General features: G+C 42.1%; 1 protein-coding gene across 2 annotated transcripts in view; it reads left to right on the top strand.

The window, feature by feature from the left end:
* Positions 1 to 9,972: 9,972 nt before the first annotated feature.
* Positions 9,973 to 11,958, top strand: part of ZMYM2 (zinc finger MYM-type containing 2) — a 148,547-nt gene continuing 146,561 nt past the window's right edge. For both annotated transcript variants that reach the window (XM_037799713.1, XM_037799712.1), the window contains exons 1-2: positions 9,973 to 10,008; positions 11,010 to 11,078. The gene's annotated coding sequence lies outside the window, so the exon portion shown is untranslated. The remainder of the gene's footprint in view (positions 10,009 to 11,009; positions 11,079 to 11,958) is intronic.

Below are 11,958 nucleotides of genomic sequence, written 5' to 3'. Positions count from 1 at the left end.
TTAATATCTGAGAATTTTGAGTCTAAATTTTAAACTAGCTCCCAGATCTTAGAAATTACTTTCTTGTGGGCCTTTCTGAGGTCCGCATCCTTCCATCATTAAATCCAATCTACTCACTTCTCCCACCTCCATTGCCACTCTCATTATAGAGACTACTATCAACAACTTTTGACCAGAGTACTGCAACAGTTTCCCAAATGCATGGTACTCTTGCCACCCTCCTACCATTTTCCAGATTCTGCTTAGAATTTACATCAAATTATATCACTCTTTCACTTAAAATCTCTAGAATAAGATTGAAATTCCTTAGCATAGCTGTTTTAGTTTCCTTGGCTCCTTAAGCAAATAACATGGAATGGGGTGGCTTAAACAATGGGAATTCATTAGCTCATGGTTTTGAGGCTAATAGAAATCCAAATAGAGGCATCCTCAAGGTGATGCTTTCTTCCCAAAGACTCGTAGTGGTGGTGACTGCTAGTGATATCGGTCCTAGGCTTCTCTGTCACATGGCAATGCATGTGGTAACCTCTCCTGACCTCCCCCTTCTGGGTTCTGTTGATGTTTGGCTTTGGCTTCTCCCTCTGTGACTTTCTGTCTGTCTGAATTTCATTCCATTTATAAAGGACTCCAGGAACAGGATTGAGACCCATCCTGATTGAGGTGGGTCACACTTTAACTGAAGTAACCTCATCAGAAGGGCCTATATACAATAGGTTCACACCCATAGGAATGGATAAAGTTTAGGAACATGTTTTTCTGGGCTACATAGAAACATAGCCTACAAGGCCCTACCTGAAGTTACTCCAGCCTAGCTCTTTACCGTCATCTTGTGCCACTCTTTCCCTTGATCCAGTATCTTCCATCCTACTGGATAAGTTTAGTTTTCCTTTTCCTGCTACACAGAACATTATTACCCTGGTTTTCTTAATGACTTTACCTTTGGCAGATCTCAGTTTAAATGTCACTTTCTCATAAAGACTTCCATGATCATTAGCATAGTTCTCCATAGTTATTCTCTATAACAGCACTCTGTTTATTTCCTTCGTAGCACTCACTGTAATTATTTTTTACATTTTGTTGATTCCCCAGTTATTAGCTCTTTCTAGAGTAGTACAGGCAATAAATTCCAGGAGAGCAGGAACTGTATCCGTCTTATTCACTGCTACATCTTAGTATATATCATAGTGCCTGGCATAACTTAGACACTCAATTAATATTTTTAGAATGAATGAGCAACAAAGATCTTAATAAAAGTTCTATACTATGTTGATAACAACGACTAACTTTTGTTACCACAGTGAAGCGTCAATTCTCTTCAAGCTCTATAACTCTAAGTACATTTTATTACAATTTTTTCCTTTATTATATTTAAAGAGTGATGGTTAGATCTAAAATTAATTCCTTATCACTATAGATGTGGTGTCTCAAAAACATTTTCCACATAACCATCTTATATCGCATTATATAAATAAGTGCTAGTGATTTTATCGCTCTACCAGTGAATGCAACCTACCTAAGAATGGCACTTAGTTTTGATTTCTTACCCATATTTTAGGGGCAGAACAGTGCAATCAGAAGGAAGGCAAAAGTGTAACTGTTTGTGCAATTGCATAGTACTCTCCACTGTGTGATTCTTCTGAAAATCCTTTTACCTGTCTGACAATAGCAAAATGTTGATGATGGCCCCATTTTCAATGACAATTTTGTTCTTCTAGATATCACCAGTTCCTTACAGAATCTCTTCTTCATTTCTATGCCATGTAATACAAAAAATAGAAATGTGTAGTTTTTGTGGGGTGATATAAATGTTTTAGAAAATATTCTTTAAGTGGAAAAATACTGGTGCTAGCCATCAAAATGTCAACAATGGTCATCCTTGGATGGTAGGATTATTGGTAATTTTTTTCCTTTGCACTTTTCAGGTTTTCCAAGTTTTAATTTTTTTTCTCACTGTGTGTATTTCTTTTTTTTGGGAACTAGGAAAAATATTTTAAAATACGTGTATGCTATAATTTCAGTCTGTTGGATCTGATTTGTTTTAGGTTGTACTCTCTTACAGAATAGGTACCTAGCATAGAAATTCAATAAATAATATTTGGTAATATAGAGAACCCTTAAATGGGTAAAAATTAAGCCTCAAAAACAATTATTTTCAGTTTATGATTTTATAAGACCATAGAATTTTATTGCTGGACAGGACCTCAGAAATCATTTAACACAAGTTCCTCTTAAAAATTTTGCTGCTGTTCTCCAGTAAGTATCTCTAAAACTTAGGTGGTACTTGGGTAGACTATGCTGCAGGGAGATAATGTGAGATATATGATGGGCTTCTATTCTCCGCCATGAACCAGACAATCTTTGATAAGAATACAGATGCAAACATTTTTAATTATTAAATAATAAAACCACAGGAACTCAGTGGAAGGGAATCTTCATGCAAGCTGGAAAAGTGAGAAAGGGTTTTCTGGAGGCATGGAGACCCCAAGGGATGAAATGCTTTTGCTTTCTCTAGAACAGTGTTTTTCAAACCACAATTTGTAAAGTCTGAAATCAATTTGGTGGGCTGTGACCATCATTTATTTCAAAGAGAAAACCAACAAAAAGGGAAAAAACAGTGTAGACTAGATTTAAATAGACTAGAGTAGAAAATACGAAAATGCATTTAAGATAGTAAAGGAAATAATTGTCCTATGAAACTTTTCTTTCAGTTATATAGGTAGTAAGGGAAATAATTTTTCTATGAAGCTTTTCTTTCATTTATATAGGTATGTATATAGGTAGACAGCTACAGGGTCTCAGTGTACAATACATATCCTAGAAGGGGTCATGGTCAAAAACATGTATAAGTCATTTGTTTAGAATGTATTATTATTTTGTGCTATGTTTTAATTATCTAAGATGATATGTCTAAGAGTTAATTTTTTTTAATTTTATTTTTTTAAATTTAGTTTTATTGAGATATATTCACATACCATATGTTCTAGTTTGCTAATGCTGCCAAATGCAAAACACCAGAAATGAATCAGCTTTTATAAAGAGGGTTTATTTGGTGACAAACTTACAGTCTTAAGGCCATAAAGTGTCCAAGGTAAGTCATCAACAATTGGGTACCTTCACTGGAGGATGGCCAGTGGTGTCCAGAAAACCTCTGTTAGCTGGGAAGGCATGTGGCTGGCATCTGCTCCAATGTTCTGGTTTCAAAATGGCTTTCTCCCAGGACATTCCTCTCTAGGCTGCAGTTCCTCAAAAATGTCACTCTTCGTTGCTCTTGGGGCATTTTTACTCTCTTAGCTTCTCCAGAGCAAAAGTCTGCTTTCAACAGCCATCTTCAAGCTGTTTCTCATCTGCAGCTCCTCTTTCAGCTTCTGGCCATTCTTCAAAGTGTCTCTCTTGGCTGTAGCAAGCTCTCTCCTTCTGTCTCAGCTTATATAGTGCTCTAGTAAACTAATCAAGGCCCACGCTGAATGGGTGGGGCCACAGCTCCATGGAAACTATCCAATCAGAGTCATCACCCACAGTTGGGTGGGTCGCATCTCCCTGGAAACGAATCACAATCTAATCAACACTGATACATCTGCTCACACAAAATTACATCAAAGATAATGGCATTTTGGGGGACATAATACATTCAAACTGGCACACCATACAGTCATCCATGGTGTACAATCAACTGTTCACAGTACCATCATATAGATGTGCATTCATCACCCCAGTCTATTTTTGAACATTTTCCTTACACCAGAAAGAATCGGAATCAGGAACACCCAAATCATTCCCCCCATCCCACCCTATTTTTCATTTAGTTTTTGTCCCCATTTTCCTACTCATCCATCCATACACTGGATAAAGGGAGTGCGATCCACAAGGTTTTCACAATCACACTGTCACCCCTTGTAATCTACATTGTTATACAATGTCTTCAAGAGTCAAGGCTACTGGGTTGGCGTTTGGTAGTTTCAGGTATTTACTTCTAGCTATTCCAATACATTAAAACCTAAAATGTGTTATCTACCTAGTACATAAGAATGTCCACCAGAATGACCTCTTGATTCCATTTGAAATTTCTTCAGCCACTGAAGCTTTATTTCGTTTCATTTCACATCCCCTTTTTGGTCAAGAAGATGTTCTCAATTCCATGCTGCCAGGTCCAGAGTCATCCCTGGGAGTTACATCCTGCATTGCCAGGGAGATTTACACCCCTGGGAGTCAGGTCCCACATAGGGGGAGGGCTGTCTGATCACCTGCCAAGGTTGCTTAGTTAGAGAGAGAGGGCCACAACTGAGCAACAAAGAGGTACTCAGGGGCAGACTCTTAGGCACAATTATAAGCAGGTTTAGCCTCTCCTTTGCAGTAACAAGCTTCGTAAGTGCAAGCCCCAAGACAGAGGGCTCAGCATATCAAGCTGTCAGTCCCCAGTGTTTGTGAGAACATCAACTACAATCCAGGTGAGGAGGTCCAACACCTCCGCATCCTCCTCCAGCTCCTCATGGGGGCCCCAAATATATATTTTTATTCTTCGTCCAAATTACTTTGGGATGTGTTGCTATTTTACTCTAACCTATACCGACCTACCATATTTTACTTCCTATTCAAAGTTCCATGTAATTGTGGTGTTTGTACAAACTGACTGTAGAAGTTATATTGTTTAGAAAATATAGATCCTATACCAAATAAACATCTCTTCCCTTGGTCTCACATGGAAGTTGAAGTTTTAACACACAGTCAGTTTCAACCTTTACCCTTTGGCCTGCTTTGCCCTAGTCTTAACCAGATCTGCTTTATTTGTATCTCTAATTGAAGTCTGGGCTCTTTTTCAGCTTTTTTTTTTTTTAATAGTTGCTGTATGCATTAATACTGACATTCATCTCTGCCGAGCCCTAGCTCTGAGTTTCAGGTGTCACACAGATACCCAATGTTCCAGAGACCAAACAGGTTATAAACAAAGAGATCAACACCTCAGAGTCTGGAGATAGTAAGAGTTAATTTTTAACAATTAGGAGAGAACAATCACAGAGACAGCAACCTTTCTTTCTTTGCCTTGGTTTCCTCATCTATAAAAACAGGGACAATAATATTATCTAGGGTTGTTAAGGAGACATTGAGTTAATATTCATAAAATTCATGATGAACACAGAACAACACCTGATACATAGCAAGCCCTGTACAAGCAGTTTGTGAAATAAAATTGCACATTTGACTTGTATTCTCAGGCCTTTACCCTTTGTCCACAATAGTAAAAAAAAATAGTAAAAAAAAAAAGTATTGCTGTTTTGACTGCTATAATATACCAAACATCATTCGCTATTGACGAATTACTAAAAGTCTAACATGCTAAAACTAACAATTATTTAAAATTATTTTTGTTCCATTCTATTAGAAGCACCCGAGGAGTACTATTTTTATGTAGCAATCATCCCTGTTAAACTTGTTTTGGTCTTTTTCCCTTCTCCTCAAGAGCATTTTCCTCAGTTCCTCCCAGTTAAACTATTGCTTTTTTTTTTTCTTTTCATAACTAAAAGTTAAAATATTAGTCTACATTAGCTCTCCATTCCCCAGCCAAAAAAAATTCTTTGATCTGAACTTTTAGTCTCCTGATATCCACACTTGGAAGTTAACAGAGATTATATTAAGACACCTGTTAAGAAAAAAAAAAAAAGACTATGTTTGAAGGACATTTCTTCCAAGGCTTCTTGATTTGACCTGTTTGTTCTATGTATTATTTTTCTTATTGGATGGTAAACATATCAGTATGTTTTGCTTTCTCAAAAGTATTATCAAGAATATTTCCAAAATTCCATTGAGTCAATTATGAATTAATAATAAAAGCATTTGTTGAGGTTTTACCAAGTGGGAGGTGCAATTATAAATATTTTATAAATGTACGCTCTCCCGGTCCCCCCAAAAAAATAAAACGCTCTATGAGATGGGAATTTTTATTGACATTTTATACACAATGAAACTGAAGCATAAGGAGGTTAACACATATCTAAAATCATCCAAATAATTGTTGGTAAAGCCAGAATTCAAAACTTGGACAGTCTGCCTCCTGAGCTGTGCTCATAATCATTATGTTTTACTGCATCTCCATTACTGGTGAGCTCTTGGTTTCCAAAAAACAAGTACTGTATGCCTAACATTTTTCTATCACCTTCACAGAAGTTATTTGGTGTTTACAACAACTCTGAGTTGTTTTATTTTACAGTGTGGAAAACTGAGGCCAAGAGAGAGAAGATAACCTGTACAAAGTTTTGAGTGGCCAAACAATTATCTGAAAGACAAGCCTTATGCTCAAGACTTTTTTTTTTTTTTTGCCTTCCTGCAATGCTTGGCATGCTATTATGGTTAGTACAGAATAACCACTAACATTTATTTATTTATTTACTAACATCTTTAATGAGATATAATTGACATATCATACAAGTACAAGTCACCCATTTATAACACACAATTCAACATATTGTAGTATATTCTCAGAGTTGTCAGACCACCACAACGATCAACTTTAGGACATTTTCATCACTCCTAAAAGAAACCCATTTCCTTTGGTTATCACTTCTCAATCCCAACCCTATGTACCCCACTTCCATAGCCCTAAGCAATGACTAATTACTTTTTGTTTCTATAGATTTGCCTATTCTGCATATTTCATATAAATGGACTAACAATTTGTGGTCTTTTGTGATTGGCTTCTTTCACTTAGTATGTTTTCAAGGTTCATCCATGTTATAGCACGTATCAGAACTTCAACCCTTTTTACATCTGAATAATATTCCATTTATGGATATACAACAATTTGTTTATTCATTCATCAGTTAATGCACATTTGGGTTGTTTCCATCTTTGGCAATTATGAATAGTGCTGTCATGAACATTCTAATATTTATTTTTTAATAAAAAATTTTATTGTGGTAAAATATACATATAATTTGTCATTTTAACCATTTTTAAGCACACAATTCTTTGGCATTTATTACCTTAGCAAGGTTGTGCAATCATCACAATTCTCTATTTCCAAAATGGTTTTCAGTACTCCAGAAATTCTGTAGAGTAATAACTACTCATTCTCTCTCCCCCAGACCCCGGTAGCCTCAAATCTATTTTCTGTCTCTACAAATTTGCCTATTCTAGATATTTCATATAAGTGGAATTACACAATGTATGATCTTTTGTGTCTGACTTCTTCTGACTTAGCATAATGTTCTTGAGATTCATCCATGTTCATTCCTTTTTATGGCCAAATAATATTATTATTCTATCTGTTCATGAACATTTGGATTATTTCAACCATTTGGCTTAAGTCAATAATGTTGATATGATAATTCATGCACAAATATTTGTTTGAGTTACCTGTTTTCAATTCTTTTGGGTATGTATCTAGGAATGATTTATTGGGTCATATGGTAATTTCATGCTTATCTTTTTGAGTTATCGCCAAACTTTTTCCACAGTGGTTGCAGTATTTTACATTCCTATCATCAGTGGATGCGGGTTCTAGCTTCTACACATCCTTGGCAAAACTGCTTATTTTTTGGTATTAAATTATAGCCATCCAACTGGGAGGGAAGCGGTGTGTAAAGTGAACATGAAGTGTATCTCCTTGTGGTTTTGATTTGTATTCTTATATTTATTTTAAAAGACTTTTATATAAAATTAAGTGTAATTTTTATTAAAGTTATGATATAAAACATTATCTTTCCACTTCTAAATTCTCAATTAAAATTCTCTGATATCATGCCAGCCAACCAATCAATGTTTTCATGGGCAAATGAACCTGAATGAAGGAATAAAAAATTGAAATAATATATACTATTGTAATTATTGTTCTTGCAATTAATTATGAAGCAATAATGCCAGGGAATTTTTAGCAGGGTAGCCTTCCTCAAACTGAACTTCATGTGGCAACCCAATCTATCATTTAAGTCTAGGACAGAGTTTATTTAAAAGTATCTCTACTCAACCCTTCTAGCTATAAACTCAATGAGTTGCTGGTATTGCAATAGCACACGGTTACAGATAAAGGATGGTATACATCTTGCTTGAATTACTGATAAGTTGCCCCTGAATTTAATTCGTAATGGAGAATATTTGTCGTGACGATGGTGACATCAAGACAATGTAAAACAGCACTCTATAACAAACAGACTTAGACGGATACCTTAGCATATTGAAAAATATAAAAATTTACAATTGTTAAATAAAAAGCTTATCTACTGGAAAACCATGATAATATTGTGAAAAAGCTGGTTCAGTTGCCAATTGTGGATTTATTACAATACTCCTACTACTGCTAATGAAGAGGACATACTAATGGCATTTAGCCCCAGGTAGAAGGGCTACTTGGTACTTATTCTATATTCTCACATTAATTTTTATTCCTGATGAGTGAATGAATCACCATTACTACTGGATTATGCTCTGTAAATTGCCTTTATTATTAGAATTTACGTATCAGTCTTTACAGACTCCTTCATGGACGATTAACTTTATTAAGAACTTCATGTTCATCATCACCGAGTTGAACTTTAAATGGTAACATCACATCTCTACTTATTTAAAGGCAGCGGTGTCAGATATTGGTGAAATTGAGAAGTCCAATTCACCCATCCATTTATTTCCCAACACCAACAGTTGTAATCCCACTAACAACAGCTAGGGCGACATGGAGAAGCATCACTTAATTCTTTATGTGGGATCTTGGAAATTGTGCAGCACCATTATGTCCGCCGAAGACGTAGGTGTAGACGATAAACAAAAGAGAACCCCCCCCCCCCTTTCCAACCCCCATCTGCGTGTCTTTGGTGCGCTTGGCGTCTCCAGGGTCGCACCGCGTCCGCACATTCCCCGCAGCGCTCCGGACACCTCCCCGCCGGCCGAGGCCCTGGTCGGGCGAAGCGATGGAGCAGAGTGACATGGAGCTTCTATCCACCTTGAGGAGCCGGTGTGGTGGAAGGGAGCTGAAGGAGCGGGCAGAGGCTGCAGAGGGAGACCACAGCTCAGAGGCATCCGCGGGGCAGCCCCGGTCCAGGGAGCCCGCAGCTTCCTCCATCTTGGTCCGTGGAGGAAGAGCGGCGTCGGGGTCCCTCAGCCGTCGCGCTTCCCTCCACGGCCCCGAGCAGCTGCTGGGAGCAGGGCGGCCCCTCGGCCGTTGGCCGACCCCAGCGGGAGTTGATCGGGACCACCCCCAACCCCTCGGGGCATGGCTCTGAATTGGCCCCTAGTTCCCACAGCAATCCCCACAAAATGGAGGACATCGTCTCCTGCTGCCGTAGCCATGACGGGCATGGGGACCAGTCTCCACGGGCCGAGGCGGGGTGGAAGGTCCTGCACGTGTTCCAGAACATTCGTTACTCCCTCGTCCGCCCCTGGCCCCAACGCCCACGTTGCCTCACTCCGCCCCTCCCCCGTCTTGGCCCTCATGGGCCTCAACGAAACGGGAGGGAGGGCGTTTGGGGACATCGAGGTCGTCTCTTGTGGGGCAGGTGGCAGCGGGTGCCGCGAGGCCCGCGTGCCCAGTTCTGAGAAGGAACTGCCCAGCCCGTGCCTCGTGTCGTCCTCAGTTCCAAAGAGTACCCAGCCCCTCGGGACTACCTTGCGGCTGGTGCTGCGGGACCCAAAAGTCGGGCGCCCAACCCTGACGGACGGGTGGGGGCGGGGCGGCTGGGGGCGGGGCAGGGCGGAGACGGACTAAGAGGGGAGGGTTGTGAGGGGAGGGGAACAGGGTCGTCGGGGGTGTGGCCTGAGCTTGATGGACAGCCTTTCGGACCACCCCATCGAGGGGGTCCTGAAGGAAGGAAAAATCGTCCAATGGATATACGGGAGGCGTCCCTGCCCGCCCTCCCGCGCTGGCCAATGGAGGCCTGCGGGCGGGGTCTGGGCTCGGCTGCGCCGCCGCCGCCGCCTCCTCACCAGCGCTAAAGCCGGGACTGGACCGAACGGAGTTGTGCGTGTTACCGAGGGGGTGGGCCGGGGGAGGGGAGGTTCGCTCCGCGGAGCCGCAGCCAGGACCGGGTGAGCCTCATCCCCGGGTCCTCCTGGCCCGGGCCCGCCGGCGGCAGGGGTGGCCGGGCGTTGCGCGGCCCTGGGAGTCGGAGGCGGCGATGGGTGAGGGCAGCCCGAGCCTCCCACTGCCCGGGATTCGTGCCCGCGGGCGGCCCACCGCACAGGGCCTTGGGCTGCCGGACTCAGTCCTGGCTCGGCGCCTTCCCGTGCGGCCCGCGGGCCGGCGAGAGCGAGGGCGGTCCCGGGGCCGGGGGCGGCTGTCGGGCAGGGGTCTCGGGGCGTCGGTGTGGCCTGGGGAGGTCGCTGAGGTATTTTCCTTTCTCTCCGGGGGGGGGAGGGGCGTCCGAGTGTTGCTCCCTTCTCTAGGCTGCGCCCCCCAAGGCCGAGGTCCCCAAGTTTTCTGGGGCGCGGGCGGCCGCCTTCTCCCCACCAGGCTATCCGTAGCTCTCCTCCCTGGTGCTGCGCGGCTCTTGCTCCTCACGTATTGTTTGGCTGGGTCTCTAATGGCGGACGGGGAGGCAGCACCGCCGTTCGCCGACTGCGGGGGGGGGGGCAAACCTCGGGCCTAGGGCAACCGCTTGGGGCAAATATGAGACATACCGGCCCAGCGGTGACGTGAACCATCCGTGATCTACGAATCGGTGCCTGGAGTAACTGGGATGACGCTATGTGGGGAAATTTGGGAGGGAATACAAATCCCTTCCTGGCGTCGAGGCTGCGTTTTGCCCTCCCCCCCGCCCCGCTTCTTCAGGAGCAAGGCTTGGTGCCCTCCAGCTCCCCCTTCCAGATTTGTCTTTCACGTGGATTTTGGCCCCGAAATATATATTGCGCCGTTTTATTTATTATTTTTTAACTTTAAGTTGGAGGGTCGCCGGGTGGGGAGCAATAATAAAGGGTTGATCCTTCTTGACCTCTTAGTCTCTTTTCTGCCTCCCACTGGCGGGAAGGTCTTGGTGTTCTCACCAGGTTGGGTGTTCTTGATCCATTTTCCATCTTTCCTCTTATTCTAGGACCAGGAATCGCTTTCAGCCCTATTTGGTGCATCTTTGGCAGAAAGTGAGGAGGAAAACATTCCCATCGTGAGTTCTTGGCCCCTAATTTGTTGCTCTTTAGTTGACGTTGTCAGGTTGTAGGGGTTCAGCCGTGGCATTTGCTTGTCCCCGTTGTTTTGAGGGGGAGGAGGTTTCCCTTGGGTATCACCTGCCCCCGGGACGAAGCCTGGGTTATGGCTCGTAAGGCAGCTGGGAGTGGGCGCTGCTGTTTCCACCGCTGCAGACATCGCTCCTGCTGCTGCAATACCAACCTCGACAACCAGACGACGGCTCCTGCAGCTGCTCACGTTACCGGAGAGGAGGGGTGGTGCGAAGGAGGGCATATTTCTGGTGCCCTCTAGAGTTCCAAAGTGGGAATTGAAGTTATTTCTTTTTAAGTGCTATGCTTGCAACTCTTAACATTTTTTCTTCCCTTACGATGGATAATTGCGTGAAGGGATTAGACAAATAGAAAGGACCATTTAATTGTTTGATTAAAAAAAACAACTTTTAACTCTTTTTGGGTTCAGGAGTTGCTGGATCTCGTTGCTTAGGTTTGTAGGAAAGGTCCAGAGTCCACTCTCTAGTACTCTTAGTTCTCCATCTAATATGCTCATCAGACCAGTTCACTCCTCTAGTTATTCTCTTAGTTCTCTATCTTCTTTTCTGTTTGGTCTTTACTTCATAGTCGGTTTTGAATGTGTTCATCAAGAATTATCATTTAATGTTTGTAATTTGTTGGTTTTAAGGCATGTCTGTAATGTGCTAGGCAGTAAGAACAAATTTTTCTGTGTTCAGTTGAAACTAATTATAAAATATTAGTGAAATCGGCACTCACACTGTAGTGAGCCCATTAAAAGTTGATATCATTGTAACTTGCAGTTCTCTTTCAGGAGTGGTTCATAAGTCTGGTAGCATATACTTAAAT

This window comes from Choloepus didactylus, chromosome 12, assembly GCF_015220235.1.
Source record: "Choloepus didactylus isolate mChoDid1 chromosome 12, mChoDid1.pri, whole genome shotgun sequence".
Classification (NCBI taxonomy): Eukaryota; Metazoa; Chordata; class Mammalia; order Pilosa; family Megalonychidae; genus Choloepus; species Choloepus didactylus.
Note: the sequence above shows the minus strand (reverse complement) of the source record. Positions and strands in the feature narration are given on the sequence as shown.